The following is a 13,731-nucleotide window of genomic DNA, read 5'->3' on the forward strand; positions in this document are numbered from 1 at the left end:
GCGGATGGAGCTGCAGCTCCAGGCCCCCCACTGGAAATAGGCCCACAGAGCCCCTGCAGTTCAGATAGTGTTGACAGGAAAAAAAAAACGTTTCTCCTGTCATCACCAATAGCATTCCCTCACTTGAATCCTGTCACGGAGAGCCAAGGCTCTGCCTCTCCCCTCTGAAGCTGCCAGCAGCTGTCACTGCACAATGAAGTGCATACCCATGATCGAAATAAGATCCTCCCCCAGATCGCGATAAGCTCCGCCTCCTGGTGCACCTACAGCTGTGCCCACGATTGCTCAAAGTTCTTCTTACATGCCATCCGAAGCTGTGTCTCTGGGGGACCATTATAAACTCTGACCCCTGTTGCCTGAAGCCACACCCCTGGGCCGTTCTAAGCCCCACCCACTGGACAGTACACTGCAGTGCAGTGCTCCCCGCCTGGGTCATCTGTGAGGTGTTCTGCAGCTGCGATTTGAGGTACAAAGGAGTATATGCTGTGTAGCCCTATGCCCAGGACTTTCTCACACTGAAAGTTATGTGTACATATTCTGTGACCTTAATGGCATACTGTTTTAATCTATCGTGCATGATAATCAATTGAATTCCTGCCAGTGTGTATACGGACACTATTGTGCGGTGTAATGTGACTCGGACATTACCGTGCGGTGTAATGTAACTATCGGACGCTGACGTGCGGTGTAATGTAACTATCGGACGCTGCCGTGCGGTATAATGTAACTATCGGACGCTGCCGTGCGGTGTAATGTGACTATCGGGCGCTGCTGTGCGGTGTAATGTAACTTTCGGACGCTGCCGTGCGGTGTAATGTAACTATCGGACGCTGCCGTGCGGTGTAATGTAACTATCGGACGCTGCCGTGCAGTGTAATGTGACTATCGGGCGCTGCTGTGCGGTGTAATGTAACTTTAGGATGCTGCCGTGCGGTGTAATGTAAATATCGGACGCTGCCGTGCGGTGTAATGTAACTATCGGACGCTGCCGTGCTGTGTAATGTAACTAACGGACGCTGCCGTGTGGTGTTGGGCGGTGTAATGTAACTGTCGGATGCTGCCGTTCGGTGTAATGTGACTATCGGACGCTGCCGTGCAGTGTAATGCGACTATCGGACGCTGCCGTGAGGTGTAATGTAACTATCGGACGCTGCCGTGTGGTGTAATGTAACTATCGAATGCTTCTGTGCGGTGTAATGTAACTATCGGACTCTGCCGTGCTGTGTAATGTAACTAACGGGCACTGCCGTGAGGTGTAATGTAACTATCGGACGCTGCCGTGTGGTGTAATGTAACTATCGAATGCTTCTGTGCGGTGTAATGTAACTATCGGACTCTGCCGTGCGGTGTAATGTAACTATCGGATGCTGCCGTGCGGTGTAATGTAACTATCGTACGCTGCCGTGCGGTGTAATGTGACTATCGGACGCTGCCGTGCGGTGTAATGTAACTATCGGACGCTTCCGTGCGGTGTAATGTGACTCGGACACTACTGTGCGGTGTATTGTGACTAACGGCAGTGGCGTCACAAGGCGGGTGCGGGGGGTGCGGCCCGCACCCGGGTGTGACACCTGGAGGGGGTGACACCAAATGTCAGCTCCTCCGTAGTGACAGGAGCCAGGTGCTGCAGTGTGAAATTCCGCTACAGCACCCGGCTCCTGTCATAGCAGAGGAGCCGACAGCACACTGAGACCGTCTCTGGGGGAAGCCCAGCATCTCCGGAGATGCTGGGCACGCCCCCAGAGTGACAATACCAGTATTCCCGTGAAACCACGCCCCCTAGCTGTAAGGTCACGCCCCCTTTTTGCCGCGATCGCGGCAGTACATCAGGGGTGCGCACCGGGTGTCACCACACCTGGTGACGCCTCTGACTATCGGACACTGCTGTGCGGTGTAATGTGACTATCGGACGCTGCTGTGCGGTGTAATGCGACTATTGGACGCTGCCATGCGGTTTAATGTAACTATCGGACGCTGCCGTGTGGTGTAATGTAACTATCGGACGCTGTCGTGTGGTGTATTGTAACTATCGGATGCTGCCGTGCGGTGTAATGTAACTCGGACAATACTGTGCGGTATAATGTAACTATCGGATGCTGACTTGCGGTGTAATGTGACTCGGACACTACTGTGCAGTGTAATGTAACTATCGGATGCTGCTGTGCGGTGTAATGTAACTATCAGACGCTGCTGTGCAGTGTAATGTAACTATCGGACGCTGCCTTGCTGTGTAATGTGATTCGGACACTACTGTGCGGTGTAATGTGACTATCGGACGCTGCCGTGCGGTGTAATGTAATTATCGGACGCTGCCGTGCGGTGTAATGTAATTATCGGACGCTGCCGTGCGGTGTAATGTAATTATCGGACGCTGCTGTGTGGTGTAATGTGACTCGGACATGGACACTACTGTGCGCTGTAATGTAACTAACGGGCGCTGCTGTACAGTGTAATGTGACTTACAGATGCTACAATGCGGCATAATGTGACCAACAGATGCTGCTGTGCAGTGTAATGTGACTAACTGATGTTACCGTGCAATGTAATGTGACTAAAGGATGCTGCCGTGCGGAGTAATATGACTAACGGAGGCTGACGTGCGGTGTAATGTAACTAACGGACGCTACTGTGCAGTGTAATGTGTATAATGGACGCTACTGTGCGCTGTAATGTGAGTATGTAACAGACGCTAATGTGTGGAGCAATGTGACTAACAGATGCTACTGTGCGGTGTAATGTGACTTAGCGGATGCTACTATGCGGTGTAATGTGACTAACAGACGCTACTTTGTAATGTGAATTGGTACAATTATGTGACCACGCCCCCTCCCCGTGAGGTCACATCCCTTTATAAAATATGGAGGGTGGTACCAATGGTCTTTCTGGCACAGGCACCAAAATGTCTAGTTATGGTTCTGGTGGTCACTGATGCTCTCTGTAGTATGCAGGGTCACTGATGCTCTTTGTAATATGTAGTGGACACTGATGCTTTCTGTAAAACATGGCGGTCACTTATGCTTTCTGTAATATATGGTGGTCACTTGTGCTCTCTGTAATATATGGTGGTCACTGATGCTCTCTGTAGTATATGGTATACTAGTTTTATAAGATGGGGGGGGGGTACAGTTTATATATTTTTATATGTAAAGACTTTTTTCGGATATTTTTTATCATCCTAAATATTTTTTATTGAAAAGTGGGTTTTAGATTTTTTTATTAAAAAGTAAAACCCAAACCAGCTCAAGCATGCACATCTGCAAAGCAGTAAGTTAACCCTTACGGCCCTGGTGCAGAATTGCCATTGCAGCTACAATGTTTATTTTCTAAACAGACAGCAGCTAAGAAAGCAGTTAATTTTATAATTTACTGCAGTGGCTGGAAATGTAATATATAGTGCGTGGTCACAGATGCTCTCTGTAGTATATGGTGGTCACTGATGCTCTCTGTAGTATACAGTGGTCACTGATGCTCTCTGTAATATGAAGGAAACCACTGAACACATAGGGTCGGGGCTCTCCCATAGCTGAACTTCTTCATTAAAAAAAAAAATGCAATGGGCTGGTGGTTGAGGGCAGGCACGGGGGGCCCTGAGAGAGTGGGGACCAGGATAACATATCCCCTGCTCCTCTCTCCTTAATCCAATCTGCTGCAGCGGTACACAATAGGCCTTTCCTATATTTCAGCTCCAGGCCCATGTGGACATTAATCTGGCACTGCCTCAGGTATATTATCAGGGTGTCACTGGGAAATTATTACAAGCAGAGGCACCAAGAGGAAGGGGAATGTGTACTACTTATCTGGGTTCAGGCCGGTTGGAGGAGCCCAGCAGGAGCCTGAGTCAGCGATTTGCCCCGCCCAGAAACACTTCTCTCTGTCCACTACTGCTGCAGCCACGTCTGTTTAGCAGCGCAAGCCGTAGCGGCACATCGGGCAGTGAGAGAGAAGAGACTACACCTGGACAGAAGCAATCTCCTCTCTCTCTGTCCAATGTGCTGCTGTTCTACTATACAGATATGGCTGCAACAGTAGTGGGCCCCAGAGAGAAGTGTTACAGGTGGGCCCCTGGATGGCCCCTCCTCTTGAAGCCAGCCATGTACAATTGTATTTTGTTCCTTTTTTTTAGAGAGGGGGCTTGGCTGTGCCTTCTTGATTTGGCCATGCCCCTTCTCCTCCCAGTACTCAGACCCATCAGAGATCTCTACGGCCTTGAATAAGGCTTCAGGTCTGATAATTGTAGTCATTAGGGATGTAATTTTATGTCTGCACTGCATGTCTTATTACCTTTCACATACTCTGCTGCAGCACCTGCCTTCCAGATAGATCCTCTGGATGTGCCCTGCTAGCCAATTCCCTCCAGCCAATAACATCCCACTGGTGATGTCACCGACACTGGGGACTCCTGTCTATTCTCCAGTCCAACAGTTCCTCTTGTGGTTGACGCAGTTGCTCTCTTGTCTCAGCAGCGGTCTCCCTCACTCCCTCTGAGGTAATGGGAGACTGTCATTTGTCTCAGTCTTTCCTTTTTATACTCTCATCCTCATGCCGCCCCTGCCAAATGCCACACTGGGAGACCAGAGGTTTGTAGAAATTTTTGGTATCCATATCCACTGTTGGTGCAAGAAAGAAACGTGAGGGAAATTCCATCTGTATTTAATGTATATTACTGGCAAAAAGGAATAAACTTAAGCATATTGGGCCTGATTCAGGAATTGCTATGACTGCTGCTTCCTTGGAAGCAGCAGTGATAGCGCTGTATGGTAATGAAGCAAGAGGTATCTATTAAAATTAGATGCCTCCTGCTACATTAGAGATCCAAGCTGCGTCCCATCACTCAGTCACCAAGCCACCTGTCGCAGAAGCCTTGAACGGAGGGGTGGTCTTCAGTATGCCGGCTGTCGGGATCCCGGCGCACAGTATACCAGCGCCGGAATCCCGACAGCCGGCATACCGACACTTATTCTCCCTCGTGGGGGTCCACGACCCCCCTGGAGGGAGAATAAAATAGCGTGGCGAGCGCAGCGAGCCTGCAAGGGGCTCATTTGCGCTCGCCACACTGTTGGTAATCCGGCGGTCGGGCTCCCGGCACCGGTATGCTGGTCGCCGGGAGCTCGACTGCCGGCAACACATACTACACCCGAACGGAGATCCCTGACCTCTTTCCACCCCTAAACGATGGTGGCACACCTCCATTTATTCACATTGGAGCCTGTCGCTGCCCCATCCCCACCCTTGAAACGTCAACAGACTGTCAATCACTGACAGTCTGATACCGGGTTTCTTGCAACATCACAGGACCTGTTTGCGCACTCGTAGAATGGGTCCTGTACATGTGCAAATTACCGAAAAAAGGTACTATAGGGGGTCATTCTGAGTTGATCGTAGCTGTGCTAAATTTAGCACAGCTACGATCGTGATCATAGACATGCGGGGGAACGCCCAGTACAGGGCTATCCCACCCCGCATGTCACTGCCACCCCCCCTTACCCCCCGCGCAGAAGTGCAAAAGCATCGCTTTAGGAGTAGCTCCCGGCCAGTGCAGCTTTAGCGTGCTGGCCGGGAGCTACTCATCGCTGCCCGGCCCACAGCGGCTGTGTGTGACGTCACACAGCTGCTATGACCCACCCCCCGCACAGTCCGGCCACACCTGCCTTGGTTGGACCGCACCCATGAAACAGCGGCCAAACGCCTCCGTTACGCCCGCCCAGCAACCGCCTCAGTCTGTCAATCAGGCAGAGGCAATCGTAGCGTTCCGTTGGCCATCTGGCATGCGCCGGCACACTGCGGCGCTGGCGCATGAGCAGTTCTGACCTGATCGGCTGTTGTGCGTAAACGCATAGCACCGATCAAGTCGGAATGACCCCCTATGTGTATGATAGTGCAATAGCAACCCCATCTAAATGACCCCTATTGGGCCTAATTGTGACGTCACACAGCCGCTACGACCCACCCCCCGCACGGTACGGCCACACCTGCCTTGGTTGGACCGCACCCATGAAACAGCGGCCAAGCGCTGCCGTTACGCCCCCCCCCCCCCCCCCCCCCCCAACCAGCGACCGCCTCTGCCTGTCAATCAGGCAGAGGCAATCGTAGCGTTCCGTCGGCCATCTGGCATGCGCAGGCACACTGCGGCGCCGGCGCATGAGCAGTTCCGACCTGATCGGCTGTTGTGCGTAAACGCATAGCACCGATCAAGTCGGAATGACCCCCTATGTGTATGATAGTGCAATAGCAACCCCATCTGAATGACCCCTATTGGGCCTAATTCAGATGTGGTTGTTCTTGCTTCTGCTGTTGCTATCTTTTGCTGAATGCAATTGTGACTGTATGCTAATATGGATAGAAGCTAACCTGAGCATAGAGACGGCTGCTGCTGTCTCATCATTTCCGTCCAACGGTGTAAAATTGCTGATACATCGGTACCATCATTGTAAATTGGGTTATGTCGCAGAGTATGAGTGCCTATGTATGGTACAGGGCTCTCCAGTAGCAAGTGAGATCACAACTGGTAATTTATACACAGCCAGAAAACTCTGCCGGCATGACCATGACATGACTGCACTGCCCATCCAATCTCCATTACCACCCCCAAACGCTTTTATCCTGTCACTCACTTAATACCTTGGTGTGACTGCAATCACAGTTCAATCGCTGCATGTGTGCACTGCAGTTCAGACGCATGCGCAGTAAGAAAATATTGACCGATTGGCATACAATAGTCACTTTGAGAGTGAGACAGCATCTGAAGTAGGCCCATTATTACTAATGAAACTCCATGGCAGCTATAGTGAATGGGTTAACCCCTTAGTCAGCAGAGACGAGCATGCCATGCCAAGTGGCAGGAAGAAGACCACTCTGGCCAGTTCTACAAGCTGTATGTGTGTGTAACTGTTACACAGTATCCTTTGGATGCTCTGGGTGGCTCTGAAGCAGCTCCACTGGCTGTAGGGTTATATTCCAGGCTCCAGGACAAGTGGTGTAATGAGGAAAGCGTTGAATTAATAGTCATGCCACCTGGCAAAATAGGGGCTTATACAAAAGTGACAGTATGCACCAATCTTGAAGAGGAACCCGAATACTAAATGAGTAGTTTGGATGCTTCATCATGAACTATTAAACTAGCAGGAGTTGTAAAACAAATGATTGATGATTTAGATAGACTAGAGGAATGGGCAAGAGCATGGCAACTACAGTTTAAAGCCCAAAATTGCAAAATCAAGCACTGGCGTCTCAAAAACCCAAAGGATAAATATAGTACAGTATTATATGGCACTATAATAGATACTAAAGAGGAGGAAAGAGATCTAGGAGTCACTATTTCAGGTGACTTAAAGGCAGGTAAGCAATGTGACAAAGCAATGAGGAAGGCTAGTCAGATGCTTGGTTGAATAGGGAAAGGTATCAGCATCAGAAAGAAAGTAGTAATATTTCCACTTTATTGGTAAGGCCTCATCTAGAATACTGTGTTCAATTTTGGAGGTCCTATCTACAGAATGAGTAAACTATAATTATAGCCCTACACAGCATCGCCATCTTGCCCAATAATCCAAAGATGTAGATAGGGGCCAACTGCCAGCCCATCATCAACAACTTCATTCTTATATTGGGCCAAATGCCAGCCCATCACCAACAAATCAATGCCTAGATAGGACCAACTGCCTGCTTCACCAACAACTCAAGGTTGCCTAATGACAGTCCATCACCAACAAACCAAGGCTTAGATGTGGGCCAACTGCCAGCCCATCACCAGCAACTCAAGGTATCTGAAGACACACAAAAAGACCAACAGGGACTTATGGTGTCTCTGAGCCCAGTAGGGTAGAATCAGCCTAAACCCATATATTGGCGAGGGGAGCACCCAAGGCCTAGAGCAAGACAGCCATTGTTACTGTTAAATAAACACATGGGGGGTGGGTACTTCCAAATTGATGAGAGAATTCCCAATCAGAAAATCACTATTATAAACCAGCAACTTAGCCCCATACTGTTTATTTATCAAGTCTAGTAGTTTAAATTCCGCCAGGCATATAAAATGCTTTCTGTCTTCCTTAATTAGTGCTGATAATTTATGGGGCTGAAAGTCTTGATAGAGAGGCTACTTAGTAAGAAGAAAGGCTGCATGTTAATGAATTGTGGTTGTGCTTGAACCCACATAATGTCTGACTTGTCCGTGTGTAGATGTAAGTCATTAATAAGAGATCAATTAAAACTCTATTCATCTTTCATTTTTACTAAATAGTCACGACTAAAGTGCATGTCAAAACAAAACACTGCAGTTTATTGATACATAAATGACGTAAATATTGTGCTAAAGTGGTTATCATTTCACAACTATGGGTCTCTTTGTGTGTCTTTACTATCAAATAATGTGCATCTTATTGCATTAAATTAGCCCCTTAAATCCCACATAATAGTCTCTTTACATGATGCGGTGCCCTATGATAATATTATAATGTTTCTGTATCCAGCTACCTCTGATACTATGTTTAATTGGTTAGGTTGTGCAAAAGTGCGCAGTTAGTCAATACTACTTAAGCGCAGTGGAGGTATCGGCTCTGGTATAGAGTATAACCCTAGTACTGACAGGGAATCAGTGCCGTTAGAAAATACTACTGGAGCGCTGTGAGAAAGTCTCCTGCAGCGCACTTAGAGGCAGCACTAATTAATCTTAACATCACTCACAGATATACAAGCCAAGACGCTGTTTTACATATTAATCATCTGGTGCACTCTGTATGTATGTATACAATGCAGTGACGGAGCAAAACTCTCTATAAACAGACCAGTGGCATTTTAACAGAGGAGGGGACCCTGTGCATACTCAAGGTGGGCCCCTCCCCCTGGTGGGCTCCCTCCCCTGTACGACGCAGTAGTCTACGGTATCGAGACCAAAATCACTACTGCGCATGCACAGCTGCCATTTTAGGTGCGATTTTCTTTTCTTTTTTTTAGAAGAATTTTATTGGTCGATTCACAGTAATACACATAAACGGTGTGTTTCATAAGCATAGCAAACATTTTAATACTAAGATGTACACAACTAGGAAATAACAGTAATCAAGTGAGTAAATCTTTTTTTCTTTTTTTTTTAAAGTGAGACAACAGAGATAGTGCGAGAAAGGAGAGAGTCCTTTAGGTCCATGGTGTGGCCAACCAACCCAGGGGAGTGAGAGAACGAGAAGAATAGAGACAGGAAAAGGAAGAAATAAGATTGTGGGCAAACGGGAAGGTAGAAAGAAGAGGAGGGGAGGTCCGAGAGGCGGGATCCGGGCAGCCAACATAAATGTAAGGGTGCATAGCTTAATCAGTTACCGAATGGGGAGGGGGCATTTTGAGAAGTGAGCCAGGGTGCCCAGATTTTATCGAACGCCCTGGCAGATTGTCTAATAAGACTAGTCATATATTCCATCTTATAAACGTACCAAATGTAAGTGACAACGGATTGTAGGGACGGTGGGGAGGGCAACCTCCAGGCCTTCGCTATTTGACATGTCGTGGCAGTAGCCACATGACGTAATAACTTGTTCTGATGTGTAGTCAAAGTCGGAAGGTCCAGAGGCAGTAGAAAGTATTTAGGGTCCAGGGGGATTGGGGTGGAGAATTGGGATGAAAGAAGTCGGACAACTTCCTTCCACAAAGATATCAATTTCGGGCAGGTCCACCAGATATGCATATATGTCCCCTCAGAAGCACAGCCCCTCCAACAGCCGTCCGTAACATCAGGGAACATCGCCTTCAATCGCGAAGGTACATAGTACCAACGGTATACCAGTTTATACACATTTTCCTTTATCTTGACACAGATAGAGCTAGAGGACGCATTACTCCAAATTTCATCCCATTCCTCCTCATTCCAAAGTGACACCCAAGTCTCTCTCCCAGGCCAATTCTCTGTGATCTCTGGGGGTAGCAGAGCCCTGCAACAGCAAAGTATAGAGATCTGATATAAGACCTTTCGTAGAAGAGCGTCGCCAACATATATTTTCAAGAGTGGTGAGAGGCCTAGAAGAGAGAGTGGTATGAACCCCGGAGTGAAAGTGTCTAAGTTGGAGGTAGCGGAAAAAATCACTATGAGGGAGAGAGTATTGTGTCTGAATCTGGGTAAACGAAGGAAAGGGTGTAGTAGAAGCAATGTCGTTAAGAAAGGCAACGTTTCCCTGTTTCCAGAGTGAGAAAGCAGATTTAACCATTCCAGGAGGGAAGGCAGGGTTGTGGAACAGAGGTATGAGGGGGGATGGGTTAGGGGCCAATTGATTTCCTCACAACAAAATCCCAAATGTATAAAGAACGGGCCACCACTGGGTGAGATGAGGTGGCACGAGGGCGGGCGGTTCTTGGAAGCCACAAGAGGGAAGAGAGCGTGGAGAGTCCCAGCTCGCCGGCTTCAATAGCTATCCACACCTTGTCCGCCCCCGGGCCACAGCACTGAACACAGGATGCCATCTGGGCTGCGTGATAATAATATTTGAAGTTGGGTATGCCTAAACCTCCGCCCCGGGAAGGCCGTTGTAGCAGCGAAAGTTTAATTCTAGGGTGTTTATTGGCCCAGATGAAACAGGAAGTTTGATATTTCAAGAATTTAAAAAACGTAGGGGGGGATATAGATCGGGAGCGTTTGAAATAGATAAGTGAGTCTGGGAAGAACGTTCATCTTTACAGAGTTGGCACGTCCAATCCATGAAATGAAATAGGAGGACCAAGTTTGGAGGTCAGAACGAATTCGGTCCAAAAGACGTGGGAAATTTGCCTGAAAGAGTTGATGATGTCTGTGGGTTAGATAAATACCTAGATATTTGAGTTTTCGGTTATGCCAGGAGAATGGAAATGTTGATTCAAGTAACGACCTAGACGCAGGGGTGATGTAAAAATCAAGAACTTCTGTTTTAGTAGCGTTAATCTTATAACCCGAGTATTGCGAATAGAGGTCAATCTCAGAGAGGAGAGGAGAGAGTGACGATGTCGGGTTTGAAAGAGAAACCAGTACATCGTCAGCATAAAGTGCAATTTTGTGTTCCATGCGGCCAATTCGAATCCCTGTAATATTTGGATTGAGACGAACGCTGGCCGCTAAAGGCTCCATGACAAGGGCAAAAATCAAGGGCGAGAGCGGGCATCCCTGTCTGGTATCGTTAGATATCTTAAAGCATGAAGAAGTGACCCCATTGACAGAGACCCGTGCTGAGGAGTTGCGATACAGTGCTGAGACACCATCATAAAACTTACCAGAAAAGCCCATGCGTTGGAGAACCGAGAAAACGAAGTGCCACGAAATGCGATCAAACGCCTTCTCCGCATCCAGGGCTAGCAACAGGGAAGAGGACTTTTGTTGGTGGATAGAATGGATAGTATCAATGGCCCTTCTGGTGTTATCAGAAGCCTGTCGGCCTGGAATAAATCCAACCTGATCGGGATGTACCAGTGCAGGGAGAAGGGGGGCCAATCTCAGAGCTAGGATTTTTGCATAAATTTTCAGATCGACATTGAGCAATGAGATGGGCCTATAATTACCGCACTGAGTGGGGTCTCTGTCAGGCTTGGGGATCACGACTATATCAGCTTGAGTAGTCGCCGGAGCAAAGGATGCGCCCCCCAATATCTGATTAAAGAGGGCGGTAAGGTGAGGGGCTAGTATTTTAGCAAAGTGTTTATAGTTGTGTGCCGTGAAACCGTCAGGGTCAGGAGCGGCTGAGGACCGCATGGATTTCACAGCTGTTAACGTCTCCTCTACTTAGATATCTTGGTTTAGTGTGTCAAATTGAGCCGTGGATATGCCCGGCAGAGGGGTTGAGGACAGGTAGGAACGTAACCTCTCCGGGTCGAGAGAAGGGGAATGCGTCGGAGTCGTCAAGTTATAAAGAGAGCTATAGTAATCCCTAAACTCATCAACCATTTGTTTAGGATCATAAGTAGGCACACCCAGAGTTCGGGAATACAGTTTGTCGATTGCGCCAGTCGCCTGTCTGTGTCGCAATTTATTTGCCAGCAGGGAATCTAACTTGTCCGCCTTGTCATAGAATTTCTGATTTAATTTCCGCAGAATGAGAGCCGCACGACGGGACAAAAGCGCGTTCAGTTGGCCTTGTAAGTTAGTGATTTGTGTAAGTAAGGCAGGACAGGAAGTTAGTGTATGTTGGGCGGTTAAGGTGGCTATTTGGGATTCTAGCGAGTGTATCTCCTGCGTCGCTTTCTTGCGCAGCGAGGAGGTCCATGCCATAAGGAGACCTCTCAAGGTGGCCTTATGAGCCTCCCAAATTATACCCGATGAGACATCAGGTGTGGTATTCTCAGTAAAATATTGTTCTATCGCCAGTCGTATTTCCGAGGAGATTGACGAGTTAAGCAACAGGGATTCATCGAATCGCCATTTGCGAACAGTGTGTGCGGAATGATACAGATCCAGGAGAACATAAACACCGGAGTGGTCAGTCCAAGTGAAAGGGGTTATTCCTGCGTCAGTGATTCCAGAGGCAATGGATGACGAAATATGTAACATATCAATCCGGGTGAAGTGTTGATGCGGGGCTGAATAGTGGGTATAGTCTCTGGCTCCAGAGTGGCAGAGACGCCACGAGTCCCACAGGTCGTGAAACTTAAGGGAGGCTGCAAGCGTGCGTGAAGCTCTAGAGGCAAGGGGGGGACCAGTCCTATCTAAACGGGGGTCAAGAATGGTGTTAAAATCCCCACCCAACACAATATGGCCCTGTGCAACCTTACTAATGTGACGGAAAAGAGAGTGGAAAAACTGAGGCTGATCCTGGTTAGGAGCGTATACAGAAATAAGTGTCAAGACTTTAGAACGGAGGGTACCAGTAACCATCAAGTACCGACCGTTTGGATCCGCCACAGTTTTGCTGTGTGTAAATGGAACGTGGCGATTAATTAAAATTGCAACCTCACGTTTCTTACAATCTGCTGAAGCAAAAAAAGTCTGCGTAAATTGCCTACCGCGGAGTTTCCTGAAGAAAGACTACATCAGCCTTCTCACGTCTACAGGCGCCCAGGAGCACCGTCCGCTTTTTGGGGGAGTTGAGGCCATTTACATTAACGGATAGTAATTTTAGGGGCATAGCGGCTTGAGTAACAACATCTCATTGAGAGCCATAAAAAAAGGGGCACGAAAACAAAGACTTCCCAGGATCCAACAACCCATAAAGGAATAAGAGCAAGTAGAATGGGTACCCAGATGCCACCACAAGGACAAGAGGATAAAAGGGAGATGAGAGAAAAGAAGGCCACAGAAGAAAAGTAAAGAAGAGCCAGAAGAAAGGAGAAAAAGCCCATCCGGGCAAAAACCCTGTAGCAATGGGGCCCGTAACAGGACCGCCAAACTAAAGAAAAACATAGTAAAAAAAGCAATCAAGGCAGGCAGCATGGGGGTAGTGGCACGTACCACCATATCAGGCTGAGCGGCCTGACCGAGAACAGAATGGGCGAGGCCAATAAACTATAACATACGAAGACAAAACCTGTGTCAGGAGAGGAAGGAAGGGGAGGGAGGGAGAAGGGGGGAAAAAGGAAAAAGGGAGAGGAGGGGGGGGGGAGAACTGGGAAGGAAGGAGTGGGAAGGAGGGTATCAAGGAGAATAGTATGGCAACTACATGTGGTCCACATGGTAGGGTAGGCATCATAGGACCAAACCACCAATACAACCGGTCATCCTATGAACATAAACCTGAAATCAAAACGTACAATAGCAGACATGACAGGTGAAACGTTTAAAGAACATTCATATAT

General features: G+C 48.1%; 1 protein-coding gene across 1 annotated transcript in view; it reads left to right on the forward strand.

Annotated features, from left to right (window-relative positions):
- Nucleotides 1-443: 443 nt before the first annotated feature.
- Nucleotides 444-13,731, forward strand: part of LOC134949158 (endothelin receptor type B-like) — a 177,372-nt gene continuing 164,084 nt past the window's right edge. The window contains exon 1 of the mRNA XM_063937576.1: nt 444-466. The gene's annotated coding sequence lies outside the window, so the exon portion shown is untranslated. The remainder of the gene's footprint in view (nt 467-13,731) is intronic.

The sequence above is a fragment of the Pseudophryne corroboree genome, chromosome 8 (assembly GCF_028390025.1).
Source record: "Pseudophryne corroboree isolate aPseCor3 chromosome 8, aPseCor3.hap2, whole genome shotgun sequence".
NCBI classification, from domain to species: Eukaryota; Metazoa; Chordata; class Amphibia; order Anura; family Myobatrachidae; genus Pseudophryne; species Pseudophryne corroboree.